The sequence below is a fragment of the Anabrus simplex genome, chromosome 5 (assembly GCF_040414725.1).
Source record: "Anabrus simplex isolate iqAnaSimp1 chromosome 5, ASM4041472v1, whole genome shotgun sequence".
Classification (NCBI taxonomy): domain Eukaryota; kingdom Metazoa; phylum Arthropoda; class Insecta; order Orthoptera; family Tettigoniidae; genus Anabrus; species Anabrus simplex.
This window is the reverse complement of record NC_090269.1, coordinates 171,519,046-171,544,998: the sequence shown is the minus strand read 5'-3', so window position 1 is coordinate 171,544,998 and position 25,953 is coordinate 171,519,046.

The following is a 25,953-nucleotide window of genomic DNA, read 5'->3' as shown; positions in this document are numbered from 1 at the left end:
AAAAAGAAAAATATAAGGGTTAGGTTCTCATCAACTCTATATTTTAGGGGGTCGAGACAGAGGTGGCGTGATTAGCGTAGAGGCTTATCTATTCACTTCTCTCCCAGAGGGCCATAGTTCCAAACCCAGTTGATTTGAGAGTAGAATTTTCACTGAGAAAACTACTTAATGTTAGAAATGGGCCAGAGGCGCTGCAATGACCTCACAATAAATGGGATTAGCTGAAGAAAGATTGTATTGCCTTGAAATGGAGTTAACATCTTGGATTTTTACAAACTACACTTCGATGCATAACCTTCGTGCCACGGAATGCTGTTTTAATATCTGTCAAAAAGTCGACTTTCTTCGTTTTACGACGAGGATGAAAGAAGAGGAACAATAATTGATTTCTTGGAAGTGAAGTGCATACTCACCACCAATCAATTTCGACATGCCTCTAATTCGAACAGTACCGTACCCAAGGGTAAATACCCTCTAGGACGATGCCTCCATTCCTGTATGAACATCCGACTAACTCAGGGTTGGGCAGAGAGTGGGTTGGTTGTCGGTTGGGTCAGGATACAAGTCGAAGTTCTACTCTAAATATAAGTAAATGACAAGAAAATGGAGGTATAACACGAATGAGAAACAATCATATGGGGTAAGATGAATTTATTTATAAATATCACCAAATCATTATACTTGAAAATCAAATAATCAAATAGCATTATAAAATGTCAAAATAAAAGAAATATCTGAACATTTACAACGTTAATTATTTAAAGAAACAAAATTGTAATAAAGTATCAAGCACAACATTGAATACTTGTATACTTTCAAAACTGATCTTCTTCTTATTTGTACATAGCTCATGGGATATATGATAATACGTGTATGCATACACTGCTATGTAGTTATTTCACATGGAGTCACACTCTAACTCATCACAACGATACGGTTATGAATTTAATTTAAATCGAGAGTCGCCAAAATTTCTAACGTTAAAGAAAATTACAATAAAAAGAAAAGTTACGATGAAAAAGAAAAACTAAGGCGCTATGGGATGTGATATGAACTATGTAAAATACTAGTGGCATTTCCTACGCTATATTTTCAAAAAAATCAAATAAGCGACACTAAACACATCTATTTACATCGGATAAAGAGAAAAAGTCTTACGTGCTACACAGATTCTACGTGAATCTTGGTTCACCACAAAGGATCTAGTCAGAACTAGATTGACCATCAATAAAATTCAGCACTCGGGCTGTTCCCCATTAAAACAACGAGACAAAGTATTCAAACAACGAGAAACAATATACAACATCATCCTGAAAGGGAAAAATATATAAATAGCCACCAATATCATGTAGAAAGCAATGGGCAACATTGCCTCCTTCTGCTGCATTTGAGCGCTCAACAGCACGATCATCCGTCATGTATTTCCGGTTAGGCTGCGAGCTGAAAAAAATATTGAACTCAACACTGTACTAAAGTATGGATTCTGTCTCCCTAGATTGCCACAAGGAAATACCATCTCATTCGCGCCGTCTAATACAAACACGGCCAATATATCAGCTTGCAATGAGATAACGTTTTTCGTCGGCTATACGGAAAGTCACGTATAATCATTCCTTCCTAGCATGCTTTTACCATTTAACACACATCAGACTCATTAGTCTGGAATTAATTCCGTCAATTCTGATAACAATATACTCCCAGAAGACAATTGGCAGGTACATATCCACTGCACATTATTCTCTCACATATCAGGCATGCAATCGGCCTGCATAAACACTTTATCATTCCGCATGCAATCTTATTTCTCATATCTCTTATGAATCACATTGGTCTTCTACATTATGAGATCCGGTTCGTTTCTTGTGCAAATCATTGGGCAAAAACAGATTCCTACCTAAATTCAAAGATCCTATTCTTTCAACGTTGTTATGCAGCTCCTTCGAAACAGCTTCTGAAATACCATGCGTCATGCAATTAACTATACCTGTCTCCCTGAATAACCAAAATAAAATGACGTAGTAAGTATATAACTTTAATCTTGGATGAACTTGTCAATCTAATTCTCCTAGCACTTATATATAAGGAAAACTCGGAACATTCTACGCTAAGTAAACATGCATAACTGAACAACAAACTAATCCTAACAAATCCCTCATTATCCCAACTATCTAGTCATAAATCAGAATGAAAATGAAAAGTACATGCATTATTCTCTTAGCCGTATATACAACAATATCAAAATGAATCAAACACATGCCGTCAGGCTTACTTTACATGAAATAAAACCCTATCTAAACTGCCCTAGTACTTTAGCATAATTCATATAACATTCCATAATTAACACATGCGTCTTATCTTAAATTCGTGGCGACTCCCGGGATACATGGTAGCAGCTCACATCCCAGCTATATATAGGGATCTACTCCATGTCGATCACAGCTTCAACACGTGGAAATGCACTTCCCTCTTCCATAGGCGAAGCCATCTTCTTGCTGAAAAGTTATTTACACTGGAAACAGAAAGCTTGTGATGAATATCTCTTCACCGCTCTATGCTGTAAGTGCCGAACAACCCTTTATTATTAATTCAGTCAAGCGCACTGACACATTAATAATACAAACTTTATATTTAAGAGTATATAAACACAGTTTTTAGAGCGGCACGCGGTACGCTGCGATAGTTCCTCGCGAAACGCGACCGGTACGAAAATGTGAGACAATGGCACGTCTCTCCTGCACTTGCTCCACTGCGGCTAATTATCACCGTCTATGTTGATTTTATATTATGAAATAATGTAATTTGCAATTTACTCTGGAATAGTTATATCTTCCAGCTGCACGACTGAAACACTTGTATGAAATCATATACCGTTACTGGTATAACATTTCAATATCCGCGATCACGATAACACGTCTACACTGTCCAAGCATCCCGATCAGAATACACTCCTGCACTATCCAAGCTATTCGTTCAGAATACACTTCTGCACCATCCAAGCTCTTCGATCAGAACACACTTCTGCACTATCCAAGCTATTCGATCAGAATACACTTCTGCACCATCCAAGCTCTTCGATCAGAATGACGCTCTCCAGAGCTTGGGGTACTGAGGAAACCTCGGTAACGCCGTTTCAACTCTGGGGTTCCCGGTTGTCTAAACAAACCACCAATCAGAAAGCTTGCTATGTATGATGACACAATATTAATTATAATACATTTATGAAACACAGTTCAAGCAATAGCAAATCTCTTCCTCTAATTATTATATCGTATTTCTGATTATATTTTGCTTCTAGACTTATGGAAAACCGATGAATGACAGAAATTAACTCAAGCAAATATACACGTTGGTCAACTTTGGAATTAAGACTTGGCGCGATGTAGACTCCATACTTGCCAAATCCTCACGTTCTCATTGCCGAAATATTGCTTGGTCATCACCTTGTACACGTGCCGATTCTTCCCAACGCTTGGTTACGCTAAGCTATTCTCACGGTCACAAGGAAGTGTTAGGCAATATCCAGTGACTTGATGTCTCCATCGACTTCCTGTCTCAGCTATCTTGGGATTCAGTACTCTACCATTTATGACTGTAATTTATATGAACAAAAATTTATATATATTTTTTGTCAAATAATACTCTGAATATTTCTTATGAGCCGGTAGGATACGGCTCAGAACCACTGGAGTAAATATCAAATCAATCACATACGCACAACCTAAAGTCAAAAGTAAGCCAGAAAGCTTTCAGATTTACTGGAATGTAGCCTCTAGACCTCCAGTGTTATGTGGAACTTTTCATTTCACAACTCCTACGTGCATTTGCCAGGAATCGAATCAAGACTCCCTTCGCTAGAAGCCATCTGGCTATCACTTCCTCTCGAAGAGAAAATTAAATATGTGAGACTCGGCTAAATCCGAAACATGAAGGTAAAATCGGTAGTATGACCCATATTGAGATGGATCATCAAAATATCATTCATACGCTACACTTATTTATTTACAGTATAAATCAATAATATATAGTACTATTTCAAGTAATTCACTTAATTGTCAATGTATTAATTCGGCTAAATCCACAGCAGTCCAGGTAATTTCGCAGCATGACATGGCTAATTCCGCAAAAGTCCGCGAATTCATTTATATATAAAAAGAGAGTTTTGTCTGTGCATTGCTCAGAATTTAAAAAGGATGGTATTTCTTTAACGGTCGTGTTCATAGTAATAAAGAAATGCACTTTTTAATTTTCCGTAATGTCTGTCTGTCTGTCTGTCTGTCTGTCTGTCTGACTGTCTGTCTGTCCGCCTGTCTGTCTGTCTGTCTGTCTGTCTGTCTGTACACGCATTACGAGAAAACGGCTGAAGAGAATTGAATGGAAATCGATATATATAAGTCGCTACAATCTAGGGCATAAATAATCTTATTCACCCTGAGAAAAATGGTAGTTTAGGGAAGGCCTGAAATGTATTTCTGAAATATTTATGTTATTAGTGGTCCTATCTTAATGAAAATCGGTATGCAAAGTCGGCGAATAAGTCGCTACAATCTATGCAGTAGATAATCTTATTCACGCTGAGTGAAATAGTAGTTATGGGGAAGGCCTAAAAATGTAATTCTCAAATATTAGTGTTATTAGTGGTCCTATCGACAAATACTACATAACTACAGTTATACGGTATTAAATTTCCGATTATTTATGCATTATAAATGTTTACCGTACCGGTTATGATAACAGACATATTCGTGAATTTGGATTTTTTTGCTGAGTCCATATCAGCGCCGAGTCATGAGAAAATGGGTAAACAGAATTTAATGAAAATCGGTATGTAAAGTCGGTGAATGAGGAACTACAGCCTAGTCTTATAAATAATTTTGTAAGACGCCCTAATATCGCCGAGTCGAAAGAAAACTAAATGTGAAAGCTTACAATATAGAAAGCACATTACATTGACCATTGTTTGTTGTGATGTGCTTTGTGTCTTCTGTTGCCACTCAATCAATCGATACTGATCTGCATTTGGGCAGTCGCCCAGGTGGAATATATGGGGATTGTTACTGTATACCGAGTTTTTTTAAATTTGCTTTACGTCGCACCGACACAGATATGTCTTAATGGCGACGATGGATAGGAAAGGGCTAGGAGTGGGAAGGAAGTGGCCTCGGCCTTAATTACGGTACAGCCTCAGCATATACCTAGTGTGAAAATGGGAGAGCACGGAAAACCATCTTCAGGGCTGCCGACAGTGGGATTCGAACCCACTATCTCTCGGATGCAAGCTCACAGCCGCACGCACCTAACTGCACGGCCAATTCGCTCGGTGATATGCCCAATACGCATGAGTCTCCGCTTCTGGAATGCTTGCAGCTGTTGCAGATGGCATGCATATTTCTTACAATCTCGTTTCTCCTGAAACGGAAAACTGTGTCGAAAATAAAGTTTCCTTGCAGAATTCGCGTTCATGTTCGGTGTGGTCAGAAAACTGTCTGGTCTTCGCCGATCTCATGTTCCGTCACTTGTTCCCAAAGCGACAGAGCTTTGAAGATGATTAGCGGGAGTGAAATGCCTCGGTAATTGTTTGGATCCGTCTCGTTGTCCTTTTTGTGTAGTGTAGTGGGTGAATCAAAGCAATTATTTAAGTTGCAGGTATGATTCCGCTCTGCCATATATCCGTAATGATGGCTTGTAGGAGGTCAACCAGGCGTCCACTTCCGACCTTGAGCGTTTCAGTTATGACTCCGCCTTTCCCTGGTATTTATTTATTTATTTATTTATTTATTTATTTATTTATTTATTTATTTATTTATTTATTTATTTATTTATTTATTTATTGTTTTAATAAGATATTTCACATCTCATCATATGGCGGTCGAACTGGGTCCTCGTTTGACGCGGATATGTTGAATTGAAGTTTCTCTGCAGATGGTTCACATTTGTGTACCTTCTCGAACAACTGCTTCAGGATGTCACAGTTGTCCTTTGTGTTGGTCTCGAACCCCCAGGGGCTCTGAACTTTGGAGCGTGGGTTGGCGACCACGGGGCCCTCAGCTGAGTCCTGACATTGCTTAAAATTTCTTGTACCGGGCTCCTCACTTTAATCTATCCCGTCCGACCTTCCTTGGTCAACTCTTGTTCCTTTCCGACCCCGACGCTATTAGGTTTGCGAGGGCTAGGGGTCCTTCAGTTTCACGCCCTTCGTGGCCCTTTTCTTTCTTTGGCCCATACCTTCGTTTTTCGAAGTGTCGGATCCCTTCCAATGTTTCTCTCTGATTAGTGTTATATAATGGATGGTTGCCTAGTTGTACTTCCTCTTAAAACAATAATCACCATCACCACCTGTTGGTCTCGAATGTTCCGCAAGTGCGTTGGAAACAAAGGCTGGGGCTTGTAATTAGTTATTTCTCCCGTTAAAGTCTTAAATACCATGCCGAGGGATCTTTGTGATTGTTCGTTCAAGTTGTTACCAGAATTTCCCTATAGTAATCAGAATAGCGAAATTTTGTTTTTTGTACAGCAATTAATAGGATTCCGAATCTTTCCCAGGTATCTGTCAGTATTTTGATTTTACCGGCTTTGATCAGCGCCTGTATGTTGAGTGTGGAAATGAACTGAATTCTCTTGGGTTTGAGGAGTTTTGGAAAGCTCCGACTCTTCCCTGCATGATGTCCTACTTCTCCAGAATCTGAATGACCAGTTATTCCAGCTCAAAATTTGCAACTATTTGGTAACAGTACTCTCTTATCGGAAATCACCTAGCAAAAATCGTGTTGCTTTCCTTTAGATCTTTTCCAGTTCTCAAATCAAGTATTCCTGGTGTGGGTCCAATACACTGAAACTATACTCTAATTGTGGTCTTGCCAAAGACTTACATGCCCTATCTTTTATATTCCCATTACACCCCCTATATACCCTCATAGCCATTTGAAGACACCTCTAAAATTTATTTACAGTCCCCTTTATGTGATCACCCGAAAGAAAAAAATCGTTGTGTAAACACCTACATAGAGTGATCCCCCTCAAACCGATTCAAATCTGTGAGTACTGCAATTATATCTAGGCAAGGTTTTCGACCTCTTGCGGTCAAGATAGCGAATATCCTCATAAACCTTGACACCAGATTAGCCCTATCCTCTGAACTGAATGAAGACTGGCATCAATCAATCAATACTGATCTGCATTTAGGGCAGTTGCCCAGGTGGCAGATTCCCTATCTGTTGTTTTCCTAGCCTTTTCTTAAATGATTTCAAAGAAACTGGAAATTTATTGAACATCTCCCTTGGTAAGTTATTCCAATCCCTAACTCGCCTTCCTCAGAAGTACCCCGTGACGTCAAAATCTCGGAGTATGATTGAAGGCTTCAAACTCATTGACTCTCTCTTCAGAACTCGCATAACAATATATAGTATATTCTTACGAATATTCAGATTTTACCTTATGTACAGATTTTAAGTAATATCGTCGTATATCGTGACATGTGTTTTCTCTTTCATTGTTTTGCATAACTCTCCTTTACTTAATAGTTTTCAAATTGCGTTTTAATCTTGTTTTCATTATTAAGCACTGCACTTTACTGCTATGACTCATCTTTCATCTTATTTTGGTACATTACTTCCGTAATTCCATTCACTTTTATTAATAACCCTTGTTATAATTTTGCTTCTGTAATTGAATATTATTATTACGGTAATTGATAAATTACGAAGTTTTTAAGAGAGGACGAGCCTTAACATCGCCACTAATAAATAAATAAATAAATAAATAAATAAATAAATAAATAAATAAATAAATAAATAAATAAATAAATAAATAAATAAATAAATAAATAAAACAGATCTTAATATTAAAGGTATTATTGGAACACAGCAGAATTTTAGTATGCAGAGCAGTTCGCTATACCGTATAAAGCCTCTGTCCTAGTTTCGCACGCCCACAAGAATCCCAAATATTTATGCTTTAAGAAAAAGTAATCAAGGAATGTGGAAAGGAACCGAGGATAGATCGTGTGCTGTCTGAGACGCGGGCTGGGGATTACGGCTCTGAGTTATGATGAGCTCTTTGGGGACGGAGTGGAGGAACAAGATACAGCAATGACATGTCGGAAGTGGCAATACAGCCTGAGTAATTGGAAGAATAAAACAAAAGTTTAGAAACGACACATTCTCTTGAACTAAGGAGTGGAGGAACTAAACTTTAGCAGAGAAGTAATGCAGTTAGCCAAGGGGCATCCTAAGAACCTCAAGTTGAGTGTGCGGAGGTTCACTCATGAACATGTCTCCGCTTATCGTACATTTCATTGACGTAGAATAAATCTATCACTTCGTTCCAGTACTGGCTCCAGCAGTTAAAAATCCATGTCACGTAAAACTGTACAATAGACCTCCTTCAATAATTTGAAACCATAAAAGTTAACAAAAATAACTACCTTGAAAATAGAAAGGGCCAAAATATCTATCCAGTTAGTTTCAAAGGTCAGATGACGCAATATAAGAGTGGCCATTTTCTAATAAACTCGCGACTGCGACCTGTGATTCATTTTTCCTACACGAGATCTATCGATATCTCGAAGAATATTTGTGATTGTGAGAAAGCTTGATTAGTTACATAAATTAGAGTGTCGTTCCAGTGCATGGGAACTTCTCCAGGCTTACTTGATTTGAGAAAGTGGAATAGATCCGAAGGAAATAAGTACGATTGTGGGGCTGTGAAGACTTGGTTTGTTCAGAACTGTCAGTGCGTGGAACGAATAAGCTTGAATGGAGTTTTTGGAAAGTAGAACACATCATAACATAAAGGTCAAGGGGACAAATTGGGGCAAATAATCGGAATTAGAAATTGGAATAATTTACGAAAGGAAATGTTGGATAAATTTTCAACTTCATTGAGATTATTTTAGAAAGGACTAGGTAAATAATTGATAGGGAATCTGCCACGTGGGTGGCAGCCCTAAATGTAGGGCTAAGCTATGGCGCCGTGTTTATTATCATCTTATTTATCGTATGGCAGAACAAGAGATATCGGTTATAGTACATGAACTTATAATATGGACACACTTGTAGCTCTAAATTAAGTAAGAGATTGACAGGTATTGAAAAATGACGATGACCATGTCCATCAAGAATCATTATGATTAACCAGTAATTCAAGAAGAGCTTGGATTAAAGAGTTAATCTACAAATATCCTGACGGGAAAAAATATCCAAACACCAAGAAGGGCTTATGCTAGGTTAACGAAAGTTAGTAGGCGTGTTTATGCATCTGAAAAATTACGTTGATTCAAATTTCCCGCAAATCGCATTAGTGTGGCGCTAGTAGCGCCCCCATGACCTTGCATCAGGTTTGCTTTAAATATGGGCTGTACTGTTCGAGAGAGTTAGTTACCTGTGAGATTGGACGGAGTGACTCTGAGTGGGTCAAGAATGCTTTCAAAACGACGAAGAAACCAGTATCAACAGCTCACTGGTGTTGAACGAGGCCGTATTATATTGCTACGTGAAGGTGGATTTTCTTCCGCGCCATTGCAGAACGACTTGGCAGGAAAGTCTCCACTGTGCATGCGCGCTGGCAGCATTGGTCATGAGAAGGTACGCTCGCAAGAAGACCGGGCTCCGGACACCCCGCGGCATCACCGAGAGGGAGGACCGTCGTATTCGGCGTATGGCTGTGGCGCAGTGGACTGAGTCTGCAGCAGCAATTCAAGCGGCAGCTGGCACCACAGTGACACAACCAACTGTTCCAAATCGTTGACTTGAATGACAGCTCCGAGCCAGACGCCCTGCGGCGTGCATTCCACTTACCCCAAGCCACCGCCGTCTGCGACTTCAGTGGTGTCAAGCGAGAGCTCATTGGAGGATGGAGTGGAGGTCCGTTGTGTTTTCCGATGAAAGCCGGTTCTGCCTTGGTGCCAGTGATGGCCATGTGTTGGTTAGAAAGAGGACAGGTGAGCGCCCACAATCCACCTGTCTGCGGCGTCGACACACTGGACCTACACCAGGAGTTCTGGTCTGGGAAGCAAATTTTAATGACAGCAGGAGCACTATCATGCTTATCCCTCGCATCCTGACTGCAGATGTGTACATCCATCTGGTGATTCGACCTGTTGTCCTGCCATTCGTGAACAGGATTCCCGGGGATGTTTTCAAACAGGCACACACCCTCATGCCACTTTTGTAACCCAACGTGCTCTACAGAGTGTCGACATGTTGCTTTGGCCTGCTCGATCGCCGATCTGTCCCCAATCGAGCACATAATATGGCACATGATTGGACGACAACTCCAGCGTCATTAATCGTCCCTGTATGGACCGACCAGGTGCAACAGGCAGGGAACAAGGGCCATGAAGGGCGTGAAAATGAAAGACTCCCTGGGCCTTTAGTGCCCTAATACCGTCGGGGTCGGAAAAGAAGAAGAGTTGACCAAGGGAGATCGGATAGGTTAGATGAAAGTGAGGAGCCTGGCACAAGTAAGTGGAAGCAATGCCAGCACTCAGCTAAGAGCCCCATAGTTGCCAGAATACGCTCTAGAGTTCGGAGCCCCTGAGGACCCTTTTAGTCGCCTCTTACGATGACGCAAGTGCGATAAACGGATATATTATTTGTTACGGATTATCCGTGGAAGGCAGAGGTGAAAGAAGGTGCGGGCTGGAATGGGTCTAACTACAAGTCCGAAAAGCGAATTAAATTTCACGAAAGGTTATATTTTCAAAAATGCCAAAACTTAACAAGATTTAAGAAAGCTTTAGACTTCAACAAATAACAGCAAGTCAACCAATAACCAACAATAAGGCCCAAGACCAGGAAAGTTAAAATTTAGAGGCAGTTAAACATATTTTCACTAGGTGAAATTACCATAAGGCAAAATCCAGGTACAAGTATCATTTTCCAAAAGAAAGAACAAGTCCAATGTTCGTTACAAGTCCTGGACTTCAAGCCCCACCTTACATCTTTGAGCCTCAAGCCCAACTTTGCCAAGGTACCTTTTTAACTAAGGGGCAGCAAACCCCATCATACCAAGGAGCACTTGCTCCTAATTACCATGTTAAGCCTCCTAGAGGCACACAGAGATCAAATTTAGGAAAGAGCAGGCCCACTCTCAATAATTCAAGCCTATCAGAAGGCCATAAACAGACTTTACACTTAACTGCCCTTAAGGCATACTTATAAATAAACTGGGGTAACTAGTACCCAACCTACAGGGCCTTCGCAATGAAGAAAAAAACAACAGGGTAAGTTACTGACCCAAAGTGTACCGGGCGGTACACCTCCCCGCCGCTAATTCAAATATTGCGCCAGTTGAAACTCCTCTATTGGAGAAAGCCTGAACTTTAACAACCACATTAATTCTAAGGTTTCTCAGAAGATGTCTCTACTGTAAATATGGAAGTGTTCTGAACTATGTCTGTTTCGATTTGTATTTGTTTGCTCTGTAGTAAGAAGTGTGAACATTCTCTTCTAGATGGCACTACTTAAGAACTACAATTGTGCACCCTAGTGCGAAGTGAAGGAACTATTTTTGAAAAAAATTGATATTCATAAGTTTGTTCTTTGTTAAATTTCTTTCAGTCATTGTTTGGGTTGGCAGTATAACCCTTCTCTTTCCGCCAGTTTTGAATTTGACCAATGAGTAATTTCTGTAATTAATTTTCCACCAATCCTAGATGTCTTCTTCAGTTTTGACTTGTAATCTTTAGCCGACCAATAAACATTTAAGGACGGGTTGTTATCATTCATGAAAGGTCTCGAATGTTCCACTAGGGTATATAAACTGCTGATTGTTTGGTCTCGGGGCCACTTCAGTAACATCTCTCCTAGTGTGATTATGTAGCAGGAGGCGAGAAACACCTCTTTCTTCGGGCAGCAGTTCATCTATAAGGTAATGGCCATTTTATAACTTCATTTCTTTCTAGCTCAGCAGTTTAACCCGCGGGGCAGGTTCGAAAACCTTTCTAATGTAACCTATCTTTAAAATGTAATAGACACTTGGTAAATTTTGGCTTTTTAACTATAAATTGGGATAGAGAGTGCCTAACCCCCTCGAGCTCCCACTCATATTGTTCTGAGGTGACTACGTTTTCATTTCGATTTTTCCTCCCTTCGTAATGTAAATAAGTTTTCTTATCGTGTCACCTCCGTAGTATGGGATTAGCCCCTGCATAAGCGGCCTAGTGCCAAATAGGTTTTAAAAAAGTATTAGGAGTGCAAGTTACGCCTCCATTCTACTCAGAATTTTAGGCCATGTAATTGACCTGTTTCTTTACTGAATAGGCCTCAGTAGGTTGGGTATTATTACCCCTTTTCTTGTGTGCCTGGAGGGCAGATTGAAGGTGGAGTTTGGTGTGGCCTTTGAATAGGCTTGAACTTTGAGAGCGGGTTTGCTTTTTCTTAAAAGTGGATTTTCTGTGTGCCTCGAGGAGGCTTTACTGGGTAATTGGGAGCAAGTGTTCTTTGGCATGATTGGGGTTTTCTGCCCCTTTGTTGAACCTTGTATATAGGTAAAGTTGGGCTCATTGCTCAAGGATTGTGAGTCTGGGGCTTGAAGCCCAAATCCAGTAACAAACTGTAATTGGACTTCCTTAATTTGTTGATATGCTACTGGGTGCCTGTTGTACTTGTTATTTCTTGATCTTGAAAAGAAAATATAACCTTTATTAAATTTTAAATTAACTTTAATTTCGTAATCGAGATCTAATCCATCCAGCACCTTCTTTCACCTCTGCTGGTCACACAGATACCTCGGAACACAAAGTACAGAGAGGATTGGAGGCGTGGACTTGCACTCCTAAATACACATTTTAAAACCTAAGTGGCTCTCGGCCAATAATACAGGGGCTAATCCCAAGCTAGTGAGGTGACTCGTATGAGAAAACTTTAATACATTAAGGAAGAGAAGAAACGGTTATGAAAACGTAGTCACCTCAACTTCAAAATGAAGGGGAGCTCGAGAGGTTAAAGCACTCTCTATCCCCGAATTACAGTGCAAGTTATGTGAAGTTTTTACAAGGGTAGAAAAGGCTTACATATTTAAAGATATAGGTTACATATTAAAGATTTCGAACCTTCCCCGAGAGTTAAACTAGCAAGAATTACAGATGTTAAAAGGCCATTACATTGTAGAAGAACGGCTGCCTGAAGAACGAGGCGCTTCCCGTCCCCTGCTACATATTCACACAACGAGAAAGATGTTATAAGAGTGGCCCAGGGACAAGAAAATCAGCAGTTTTATACCCTCGTGAAAAATTCGAGACCTTTCAGGAATGAGTAGACACACCCACTCAAATTTTATTGGTTGACTAAGAGTTACACATGGAAATTCGAAGAAGAAAGCTATGATTGGAGGAAAATTAATTACAGAAATTACTGATTGGCTAAATTCAAAACAGGCGGTAGGAAGGGATTATATTGCCAACCCACAAACCACAGAACAAAATTTAGTAAAGACAAAACTTATGAATACAACATTTCTCGAAGAAGGTTCATTCCTTTACACCAGAGTTCGTTATCATAGTTTTTGGTAGAGACATCTGTTAGAGAATGTCCACACTTCTTGATCAATGAAAAACAAAAGCAAATCAAAAGCACACAGTGACATCTTCTGATAACCAGTAGAGTTAGTTCAGTTGTTAAAATTCCGGGTTTCTCCAGAAGAGAAGTTTCAATTGGCTCAAGATTTGAACTTGCGTCGTAGAGGTGTACCGCCCGGTACATTATTAATTATTGTTATTATCATTATTTTACGATTATTATTATTATTGTTACCGTGTTTTAGCGGTAGGTAGAGGTGAAAGAAGGTGCGGGCGTGAACGGGTCCCAAACTACGGAATCAAAGTTAATGTAAAATTTAACAAGGTTATATTTTCTTTTTAAAATGAAGAAATAACAAACATTGCAGGTACAGAGTAGCAAGTCAACAAAATGTAGGTACAATAATTACTAGATTTGGGCTCAGCGCCCTTATTTCACAATTCGTGGGCAATCAGCCCAACCTTACTCCAAAATAAGTTTTACCAGAGGGGCAGAAAACCCCATTCATGTTCAGGAGCATTTGCTCCAAATTACACTGAAAAGCCTGCCCGAGGCATACAACACTCAATTTTTGAAAAAGAGCCACTCGCTCTCAACTTTAAGCCTCTCAAAGGCCACACCAAACTCCACCTTCAAGTTGTCCTCTCAGGACATAGACACAGGGGTCACATACCCAACCTACTGAGGTCAATTAAATGAAAAAGGGTAATTACAATGACCTCTAAAGAAACAATTTGAGAGGAGGCGAACTGCACTCCTAATACATTTTGTTTTTAAAAACTAATTTGGCTCTAGGCCGCAAATGCAAGGGCTAATCCCATACTAAAGAGGTGACTTAAGAAAGAAACAAATTTACATTACGTTAAGGAAGAATCGGTTGTGAGAAGTAAGTTCACCTCAAAACAATATGATTGGGAGCTCGAGAGGGTTAAGCACTCTCTATCCCGATATGCCTTTTAAAGATAGAATAGATACACTTTCAGGAAGGTTACATGATGGAAAAACTTCGGACCCGCCCCGAGAGTTAAACTGCTGAGCAAGCAAGAAAAGAAGTAATTAATCGGCCATTACCTGGTAGTTGACCGCTGCCGGAGAAAGAGGCGCTTCCCGCCCCCCTGCTATGTACTTTACACACTGAAAGATGGAACAGAAGTGGCCCGGAGACCCTAAAATCAGCAGTTTATATCCTCTCGCGGAAGGTTCGAGGCGTTAGGGGAATGAAAACACCCCCACACAAACTCTTTATTGGGTAGGATACAGCAACATATTCAAGTTGGGGGAAGATACCTCTGATTGGTCAGAAATTAATAACAGAAATTCGGGATTGGTTAAATGCAAAACAAGGGGAAAGAGAGGGGTATACAGCCAACTTAAACAATAACAGAAAGAAATTTAACAAGAAACAAACTTTTGAAATAAAAATTTTCTCCAAAAAAAACAGATCTTTCACTCCGCACTAGGGTGCACTATTGTTGATCTTCAGTAGTGTCCTCTAGAAGAGAAAGTTCACACTTCTTTCTACAAGCGAAACAAAAATACGTCGAAAATGACACAGTTCAAAAACTCTAAAATTTCCAGGTAGTGACATCTTCTGAGAAACTTGAAGATTAATACCGTCAATAAAGTTTAGACTTCCTCCAGCAGAGGAGTTTCAACTGGCGCACATTTTAAATTAGCGGCGTGGAGGTGTACCGCCCGGTACAGACCTCCCCCCCCCCCCAAATGTTCCTCCAGGGGTGACACATGAAATTTGTTTGAAAACAAGGTCCAAGTTTTGATACAGATATGGAGATTAATTGCCGAAGAATTTATAAGATTTTCTTAATGTGGTTTGATACAGTTTCAAAATTTTTGTTGTAACTGGAGAAGTAAAGTTTTTATGTTTGTAGAAGTTGAATTCAGAAGGAAAACTTTAGTTTTTAAAGTTGAGGAAAATTTTCTAAGTCCACCAAAAATTGCAGTAGAATACCCAAGAAAGGGTAGTAAAGTTGATCTGGAATGTCCAAATAGTTGATGTTGATTAAGTTGGATGGCCAGACCGGCCATTGCAGCTTGCGTCCAGAGGAGGCCGCTCGGACCCCTTAAGTACCCTGAGATACCGCTCGCCCGCACTATGAGGGGAGCAGTGGTGTAGAAGCACGCCGCGCCCGCGGTGAAGATATACAGGCTGCGGGCAAGTAGCAGGTCGTGCGCCGCACATCAGCCTTGGCCGGGAGGAGAGCTTCGGCTCGCCATGCACATATTGTCCTCGCTGGGGTCGAGGGGGCCCTTCCTCTAGCCCAGTCGCGGCACGGCGCCACGCGGCTGCGGGGGCACTGAAACATTAAAACTAGGCGGCAGAATTGTTGGACCATAATCATTTTTTTGAAGGCACAGGCTTGGTGGAGAGGTTGAGGGGCCAGCGGCGTGCAGATATCCATGGCATTTAATATAAGCAAGCCACAGTGTGTATAGCAGGAGACGGGAGCGTGGTAATGGCCGTGGTAAGGACAGAATGGCAGTTTAACGGTGCGGGGAGGGTTTACAAAATACTTACATATGAAACTAAATTTTATGGAAGGGGCAGAAAGCCTTAAAAGTGAAACTCAAAAAAAATATAACCTTCATATTCCTTTCAAATTATATGAAGCAAGTTGACACAAAATTTACACTGGTTTCACCTGTGACAGGTGAACCCTAAATATCCTCTTGGTGGCTGGATTACTTAATAACAACGTAACCGGCGTAAGAAAATCGAGAATGATACAAGGCCCATGAAATCTGGGGGCAAGCTTGCCCGCGGGAACAAAGTTCTTGACCATAACTTGGTCACCTACCTTCAAAGGGGTGGGTGTCCGTCCACGATCATACCTTTCCCTAACCTTTTCATGAGACACTTTAAGATTGGCTTTAGCCTTCTTCCAAAGATCTTTAATGTTGTCCGGATCTATTGTCTCGGGTAGAATGTCACTCAGAGACCAGAGGTTAGAGAGCGGCGTGTTGGGAACAAACTTGAACATCAAAGAGGCTGGAGTAAATTTATGTGATTCATGAACCGCCGAATTCAAAGCAAAAGCTAACCAATTCAGGGACGTACCCCACCTGGAATGATCTTCATGATGATAGGCAATAAGCGCGGACCTGAGATTACGGTTAACCCGTTCAGCCAGAGATGGTTGAGGGTAATAAGCAGAAGTTGTCACATGAGAGATGGACAGGTCAAAGCAGAATTTACGAAATAAATTAGATGTAAACGCCTTAGCATTATCAGATACAATATATTGGCACGGACCAAAAGAGGCAAAAATAGAATTTAAGCAAGTAATGGTGGACTGAGCGGTAGCCAGCTTAGTCGGAAATTACCAGGAAAATCTTGTAAAACCATCTACGCATACAAAGATGAACTTGTTGGCATTTCCCTTTGACTGGGGGAAGGGTCCTACATAATCAACATACAGGCGTTCCATGGGGCGCGACGCTTGATGCGAAGACAAAAGGCCTACCTTGGTGGACATGGTGGGTTTACTGATTAAACAGGGTTTGCAAGCCTTCACTAGTTCACGGATTTCACCGTCGATACCTTTCCAGATGAACATTTCACGAATCTTTCCACGAGTTTTAAAGATACCAAGATGCCCTCCTAATGGGGTCTCATGATAATACTTGAAGATCATAGGTACAAGAACAGCTGGAACGACAACTTTCATCATCTTATCATGCCTCGATGGGCAACATAAAACACCATTCCTCAGAACATAAGGGACGACATGTTCCCCAGAAGAAAGGGTTTCCATTATCGGAGCCAGCGTCGGATCTTCACGTTGGTATTTCTCGATATCCCTAAAGAGCATGGGAGCATCAGTTAAGATGGCATTAACATCAGATAGTATGGACTCGGGAGGTGATGAACTGTCGACCGGTTCATGGGTCTCGACGTCGTTGGAAAACATACGGCTGAGTAAATCAGCAACAACATTTTCAGTACCTCTGATATGCCTGACATCGAATTGGAAGGCAGAAATACGGATGGCCCAACGGGCTATACGACCAGTACGACGCGGCCTACCTAAGACCCAGCTTAAAGCTTGATTATCTGTCTCCAGGTCGAATTTGACGTGTTCCAGATAGAGACGGAACTTTTCTAAGGCGAATAAGACTGCCAAACCTTCGAGCTCATAGATGGAATACTTGGCTTCTTGATCCGATAGAGTCCTAGATGCATAGGCGATGGGTCGCCTCCCTAGTTCAGTCTCTTGAAGAAGGACTGCCGCTACTGCTGACGACGACGCGTCGGTTTGGACGATGAATTTCTTCGAGAAATCAGGCATAGCACGTACAGGGGCATTACAGAGAGCTAATTTAAGATCTTCAAAAGCGGCTTGTTGAGAAGGTCCCCACTCGAATTTGATGCCTTTCCTACGAAGAAGGTTCAAGGGCGCCGCTCTATTAGCAAAGTTAGGAATAAACTTCCTGAAGAAATTCACCATACCAATGAACCTGGCGATACCTTTAATGCCCTTGGGAGGTTTAAAATCACGGATGGCCTGTGTTCTAGAATGATCGACTGCTACACCATCAGGTGACACAATATGCCCTAGGAATGACATAGAGGGCTTAGCAAAGGCAACCTTGGACAACTTGACAGTTAACCCAGCCTTACGAAGGCGATCGAGAACTTCTCGCAATTGATCTAGATGTTCTTCAAAAGTCTCTGAAAATACGACGACATCATCCAAGTAGTGATATAAGTACTCAAATTTGATGTCGGAGAAGACCCTATCTAGCAGCCTAGTGAGTACAGCTGCTCCCGTGGGGAGCCCGAAAGGCACGCGGTTGTATTCGTATAAATTCCAGTCCGTGGCAAACGCTGTAAGATGTTTAGACTCTTCGGCAAGGGGAATTTGATTATATGCCTGATTCAAGTCCAAGATAGTAAAGAACTTGGTCTTACGAAACCATGAAAAACAAGAATGAAGGTCAGGAAGGGGCACAGATTGCAACACCACCTTCCGATTGAGAGCCCTATAATCAATGACAGGCCTGAAGCCTCCTTGGGGTTTCGGGACTAGAAAAATAGGCGAAGAATACGCCGACTTAGAGGGCCTAATAATACCATCCTTCAACATTTGATCGATGATTTCTTTCAATGCCTTCATTTTAGGTGGAGATAGCCTATATGGTGGAAAACGGACAGGAATCGAATCCGTGACCTCAATTTTGTATTCGATAAGGTCAGTAACACCAAGAGTAACAGAGAACACCTCTGGAAACGACTGACACAACTTACGAATACTATCAGCCTGCTCCGCAGGTAGATGTCTAAGGTCTAACAACATCTCATCCTGGGTAGGCGAAATAGAGGAACATGATACAGAATTACACTTTAACAAGGGAATTTTACAATTGGACGCAAATTTGAATGTGCACGACCTACTCTGGAGTTCGAGCACAAGACCAGTGTGAGAAATGAAGTCCGCTCCCAGTATGATGGGGCAAGACAAGTGCTTAGCCACAAACAGTTTGATTTTCCATGTAAATTTAAAAATACGAATTTTGGCATTTACAAAACCTAGAATTTCTAATGGGGATGAATTAGCCGAAACATATTGAACAGGAGCTGAATCATAGTCAGGTAATTTACAAACAGACTTAAATTTTGAATACCATTGGTCCGAAATAATTGAACAAACACTGCCTGAATCTAATAGAGCGGTTATAGGCTCGTTATTTAACTCAATCTTAAGAAAAGGAACAGGTGCGGGGGTATCCGCCGCAATCCTAAGACATTCTTTAGGGCATTCAAAAGATGAATTTGAAGACTGATCGTTCCCTGAATTCACGACCTTTTTGCCAGGGGCTGAGCCTTGGGAATCAGGATTAGTCGACTCAGCCGAAGTCACTAGTCATTTTTTATTATTGGCATTGGTGGAATTTGCACCAGAAGTTGAGCAGGAGGGGGTGCTATTTGAGTTTGGGCAATTCTTGGCGATATGTGAGAAAGCCCCACATTTAAAACAGCCTTGTGATGAACCAGCTCCATTATTTGCCCTACTAGACTTGATCAGTGGACACTTATTGCGCAGATGGTCGGGCGACCCGCAAGCAAAACATTTACGGGGTGTGACTGGTCGGCGAGGTGGAGGCCGAGTATTACTAAAGGAAGGTGGGGGTTCTTTCGCGACACGCAAGGAATCGGCGTATCTAACTCCCTCCGCTGAGACGGCCAATGCTTCAAGTTCAGAGAAAGTTTGCGGGCACGCCGCGAAACACAAATATGACCTATAGGATGGTGAGATACCTTCCACAATGGCTTGTACAATCTGATCCTCAGGGAAGTGAAGAGCAAACACCCTAGTATAAAACTTAATGTCCTGTATGAAATCAGCCAAGTTTTCATCCAAGCGTTGTACACGGTAATAGTACTTCTGAATCAGAGATGACCTCGCGCGGGCGGGAATAAAATTTGCAAGCAAGTGTGCATGAAAATCTTCAATAGATGACTGTTCAGCTATGGCTCTTACTATTCTGTCAGAGAGAATACCAATTGCATAAGGATAGAAAATTTGCAAAATTTGACATGGAGAAAGAGAAAACACAAGGGCATGATCCTGAAATTCAACTAGAAATCTTAAAAATGAAATTACGTCACTGGTGGTATTAACGGAAAACTTAGAGATACCTCTGAGCAACATTGGCAATGGATGAGGCAAGCTACTAAACCCGGGTGACATCGTAAGTAAAGGTTTCAATGGCAAGGAAGTTAATTCAGAACGTACATTATTTAATGAGTTACGGCGTTCAGACTCGTCCAATGGGGCAGAGGTTGTTTGAGCAGCGATGGTTTTCCTATTTGCTTCTCCCTTAGGAGGCTCTTCCTCACTACCTACATTCACTGTGGTGGGTAGATCGCTTTTGGGAGGAACCTCCCCCGTTAACAATTGAGTGACCTTGCTAGACAATTCAGAAATATTTTCAAGCAGCGTACTAGCTTCCTTCCTCTGAACGTCATTCAACTTCAGAGACAACAGATCGTTAACTCTATTTGAAAAGTGATGTAGCCTGGCTTGCACACGCTTAATTTGATTAGGAGAAGGATCATTTTCATCAAAAAACTAACTACAGAAGCTAGCCCAGTAATATTCTCGACGATCGTGGAAAGAGAGTCGTCAACTTCTTTCTCTCCCAAGGTGGGGATGGAAATGGGCAAATCAAGGGACTCTCTAAGCTTATTTGTGTCTACTGCAACCGTGCCTCCAGATTGCACATTTCTAATAGTTAATTCATAGATTAACTCCTCCTTGCGCAAATAGTTAAGATGGAGAACATCGCGAGGGCCGGGCATGATGACAGAAAAATTTTGAAAAAATCAAACAAATTCCAGCAACTGAGAAAATTGTTAGAGTTCGGAACAAAACAATGTTTAGCCGTCAAAAGGGGCTAAATTGAGACCCATTCAACCACGCTCTGCTACCACTTGTTACCGTGTTTTAGCGGTAGGTAGAGGTGCAAGATGGTGCGGGCGTGAACGGGTCCCAAACTACGGAATCAAAGTTAATGTAAAATTTAACAAGGTTATATTTTCTTTTTAAAATGAAGAAATAACAAACATTGCAGGTACAGAGTAGCAAGTCAACAAAATGTAGGTACAATAATTACTAGATTTGGGCTCAGCGCCCTTATTTCACAATTCGTGGGCAATCAGCCCAACCTTACTCCAAAATAAGTTTTACCAGAGGGGCAGAAAACCCCATTCATGTTCAGGAGCATTTGCTCCAAATTACACTGAAAAGCCTGCCCGAGGCATACAACACTCAATTTTTGAAAAAGAGCCACTCGCTCTCAACTTTAAGCCTCTCAAAGGCCACACCAAACTCCACCTTCAAGTTGTCCTCTCAGGACATAGACACAGGGGTCACATACCCAACCTACTGAGGTCAATTAAATGAAAAAGGGGTAATTACAATGACCTCTAAAGAAACAATTTGAGAGGAGGCGAACTGCACTCCTAATACATTTTGTTTTTAAAACCTAATTTGGCTCTAGGCCGCAAATGCAAGGGCTAATCCCATACTAAAGAGGTGACTTAAGAAAGAAACAAATTTACATTACGTTAAGGAAGAATCGGTTGTGAGAAGTAAGTTCACCTCAAAACAATATGATTGGGAGCTCGAGAGGGTTAAGCACTCTCTATCCCGATATGCCTTTTAAAGATAGAATAGATACACTTTAAGGAAGGTTACATGATGGAAAAACTTCGGACCCGCCCCGAGAGTTAAAATGCTGAGCAAGCAAGAAAAGAAGTAATTAATCGGCCATTACCTGGTAGTTGACCGCTGCCGGAGAAAGAGGCGCTTCCCGCCCCCCTGCTATGTACTTTACACACTGAAAGATGGAACAGAAGTGGCCCGGAGACCCTAAAATCAGCAGTTTATATCCTCTCGCGGAAGGTTCGAGGCGTTAGGGGAATGAAAACACCCTCCCACAAACTCTTTATTGGGTAGGATACAGCAACATATTCAAGTTGGGGGAAGATACCTCTGATTGGTCAGAAATTAATAACAGAAATTCGGGATTGTTAAATGCAAAACAAGGGGAAAGAGAGTGGTATACAGCCAACTTAAACAATAACAGAAAGAAATTTAACAAGAAACAAACTTTTGAAATAAAAATTTTCTCCAAAAAAAAACAGTTCTTTCACTCCGCACTAGCGTGCACTATTGTTGATCTTCAGTAGTGTCCTCTAGAAGAGAAAGTTCACACTTCTTTCTACAAGCGAAACAAAAATACGTCGAAAATGACACAGTTCAAAAACTCTAAAATTTCCAGGTAGTGACATCTTCTGAGAAACTTGAAGATTAATACCGTCAATAAAGTTCAGACTTCCTCCAGCAGAGGAGTTTCAACTGGCGCACATTTTAAATTAGCGGCGTGGAGGTGTACCGCCCGGTACAATTATTATTATTATTATTATTATTATTATTATTATTATTATTATTATTATTATTATTATTATTATTATTATTATTATTATTATTATTATTATTATTATTATTATTATTATTATTATTACTTGTAAGGTATGACTTGTGATTTACGTCCATTTGGTATTAGTATTATTATTTACGTAGTCGAATGATCGTATTGTGTGTGAGGTTATGTCATGAAACATGTGCTGTACATAACTGTGTATATGAGTTCAGTTAATGTAAATACCTGTAAATTAATATGGTATAATTTATTCTTGCCTGTATACATAATTTGTAATCCACTACGGTATTTTGAAACACACTGTAACTTCTAGAATGGCACTAGATCATGGTAGAATATTCTGAACATTATAATCATGTAGTTAAGCACTCGAGAATTTACGAGAAGGTATTTTGGTAATGTACCTTTCTAGAAGCCTGGCCAGGCACATACAGTATATGTCATGTCTACACTATGAGTGTTTGGCTGTTGTTATGGTGATCTTTGGAAAACAAAAAAGAAACAAGTATGGCGGACACTGTAATGTGTGAAATTGTGTTTTCGTAATATAGTGTTTATTTTATAGCTGTTGTGAGTGTTTATTATGTGATCAACTGGTTATACCTATACCGGGTAAGGAAACAGTCTGGAGTGTGTCTTCTGTAATAAATCCCATGACAGCAAAGGGTGTCATCTGGCTCAAGAATTGAACTTAAGGGATAAACATAAAAGGTTGTCAGAGAATAAAGCTTGTTTTTCATGTCTGAAGGTGGGACATAGGGCTGCTAATTGCATTACGAAACTAAAATGTCTCGTGTGCAGTGATAAACATGAGGCTATTATGTGTCCCAAATTAGATGTAAATAAAGCGGGTTATAAGGGTGATGAGAAGAACCAAGAATGGGGTTCAAAGTTGTCAGGTGGCCCAACTGTAACCCTTAACACCCAAACCAGTGATGTTTCGGCAGTACTGTTACAAACTCTTGCAGTTAGGTTAAATCATCAAGGGAAAGAAAGAACTGTACGGGCATTGCTGGATACAGGCTCGCAGAGATCCTATCTATTGGAGAAAACTGCCGTGGAAATGGGGTATATTCCATCAAAGACTGAAAAAATTGAACACAAGCTTTTTGGGGGTGCTTCAATCGGTGCAAATGATCATAACCTGTATGAGATAGCTATTGTCAACCTACGTCATTCAATTTCTCAAAACATTAAGGTGCTGGGACAAAAGGTAATTTGTGGTACAATCCCACGATTAAAAGGGGGTCCTTGGATGGATGAGATCAGAGAAAAGAAAATTTGGCTCTCTGATTATGGTCCAGAGCCATCGGAGATTGAGTTACTCATTGGTGCAGACATCGTGGGAAGTTTATTGACCGGGGAAACAATCAAGTTGAGGTCTGGTTTGGTTGCTGTTAGGACCACATTTGGTTGGACAGTGATGGGACAGCTCTGGAAGACAACTGAGAACTCTAACACAGTGTCTATGGTGAACTCTCTGTTTGTGAGAACGGCTTCTTTGGGTGAACTATGGAACTTGGAAAGCATAGGAATTTGTGATCCGACCGAGACGTTGTCGAAGGAGATTGAAATGGCAATATTGAAACATTTCCAAGAAAATGTTAAGATAGATGAGGAAGGACGATATGAAGTCGCGCTTCCATGGAAAGAAGATCAGCAGCTATTGTCAGACAACAAGGATGTTTCATTAAAAAGACTGGTTTCTGCAACACACCGCTTAATCAAGGAAGAAAATTTTGAGAAGTACCAGCAGGTGCTCCATGACTGGCAAGATGAAGGGATAATTGAAGAAGTTGGCCAAGAAAGCTCTCAGGATGCTGGGTACTTTTTACCGCACCGAGGAGTTTTTAAGGAAGGATCGACTACAGCAGTGAGGCCGGTGTTTGATGCTTCATGTAAATCGAAAGGAGGACTTTCACTCAACGACTGTCTGGAGAAGGGACCTAATCTATTAGAAGTAATTCCATCTATTTTGAACCGGTTCCGTTTAAACAGGATTGGCGTGATCTCAGACATAAAGAAGGCCTTTCTTCAAATCGCAGTCGCTGAAAGGGATCGAAACTTTTTGAAATTCCTGTGGTGGGAGAATTTTTCTGAGGGAACTCTTAAAATATACCGCCACAAACGGGTTGTTTTTGGAGTTAACTGCAGTCCGTTTCTACTTGGAGCGGTATTGGATCTTCATTTAAAGAACAATTCGTGCTTCCGTGAAACCGCAGATAAACTGAGAACATCTCTGTATGTGGACAACTGCGTCACTTCCGTGAACACAGAAGAAGAACTTAAACAATTTGTGGATGAGTCGAGGGAGCTACTGTTGCAAGGAAAATTTGACCTAAGAGGGTGGGAGTACACCAGGTTGACTCTGGAGGATGAAATACCTAAAGTGACACCTGTTTTGGGTTTGTTGTGGGACCCCGTAGCTGATGTTTTGTCATGTAAAATGGTGAAGTTGAATGACTCTGATGTTCTCACAAGGAGGACAGTTTTGTCAATGACTCAAAGTATTTTTGACCCAATTGGTTTTACGTGTCCGGTTTCCATTGTACCTAAGGTTTTACTACAGGAAAGTTGGAGAGAGAAAGTAAGTTGGGATAGTCCGTTAAGTGAAGACACCCAAATCAAATTCAATAAGTGGTTGAAGGAGTTGTCCTCTGTTGCTGAAATTAAAGTGCCTAGAAGATTTTCTAGTTGTGAGGACAAATCGTCATGGAGTATGCATGTATTTTGTGATGCCAGTCAAGTGGCTTATGCAGCCGTAATTTTTTTAAGATCTTTCAATGGAAAAGAGTTTGAAGTGCGACTGGTCGCAGCAAAATCAAGGGTAGCTCCCTTAAAGAAAATAACGATACCGAGACTGGAGTTATTAGCCTGCACTATAGGCTCACGTCTCGCTTTTTCTGTGAAAGAAAGTCTGAATCTGACGGACATCCCAGAGTACTATTGGAGTGACTCTTCTTCTGTGCTATGTTGGATAAGAAGAGAGGAAGCTTGGGGAGTGTTCGTCACTAACAGAGTGAAAGAAATTAGGTTATTATCTAATCCTAAGTGTTGGTTTCATCTACCAGGCACAGACAACCCAGCAGACCTACCTTCGAGAGGTTGCTCTACTTCGCAGCTGATTTCTTCTCGTTGGTGGGAGGGACCCGCTTGGTTAAAGTTGGAAGAGAACAGTTGGCCACCGCGCGTTGTAGAAATTAATGAAGAGGAGGTCAATGCAGAAAGAAAAAAAGGCCTTGTTACGACTACTATGCTTGTCTCCCAAGGAAAGCAGTGGTATTTAAGATTCTTTTCTCAGTATTCAAGAATCGTCAGAATGGTGGCCTGGATGCTGCGGTTCATCAACAATGCGAGAAAGGGCGTACAGGAGAATGTTGCTTCTGAATTGGATTATTTGGAAATTTCAATGGCGGAGAGACGACTGTTGAAAATTGTTCAAGAAGAGAACTTTACTGAAAGGGACAACCAA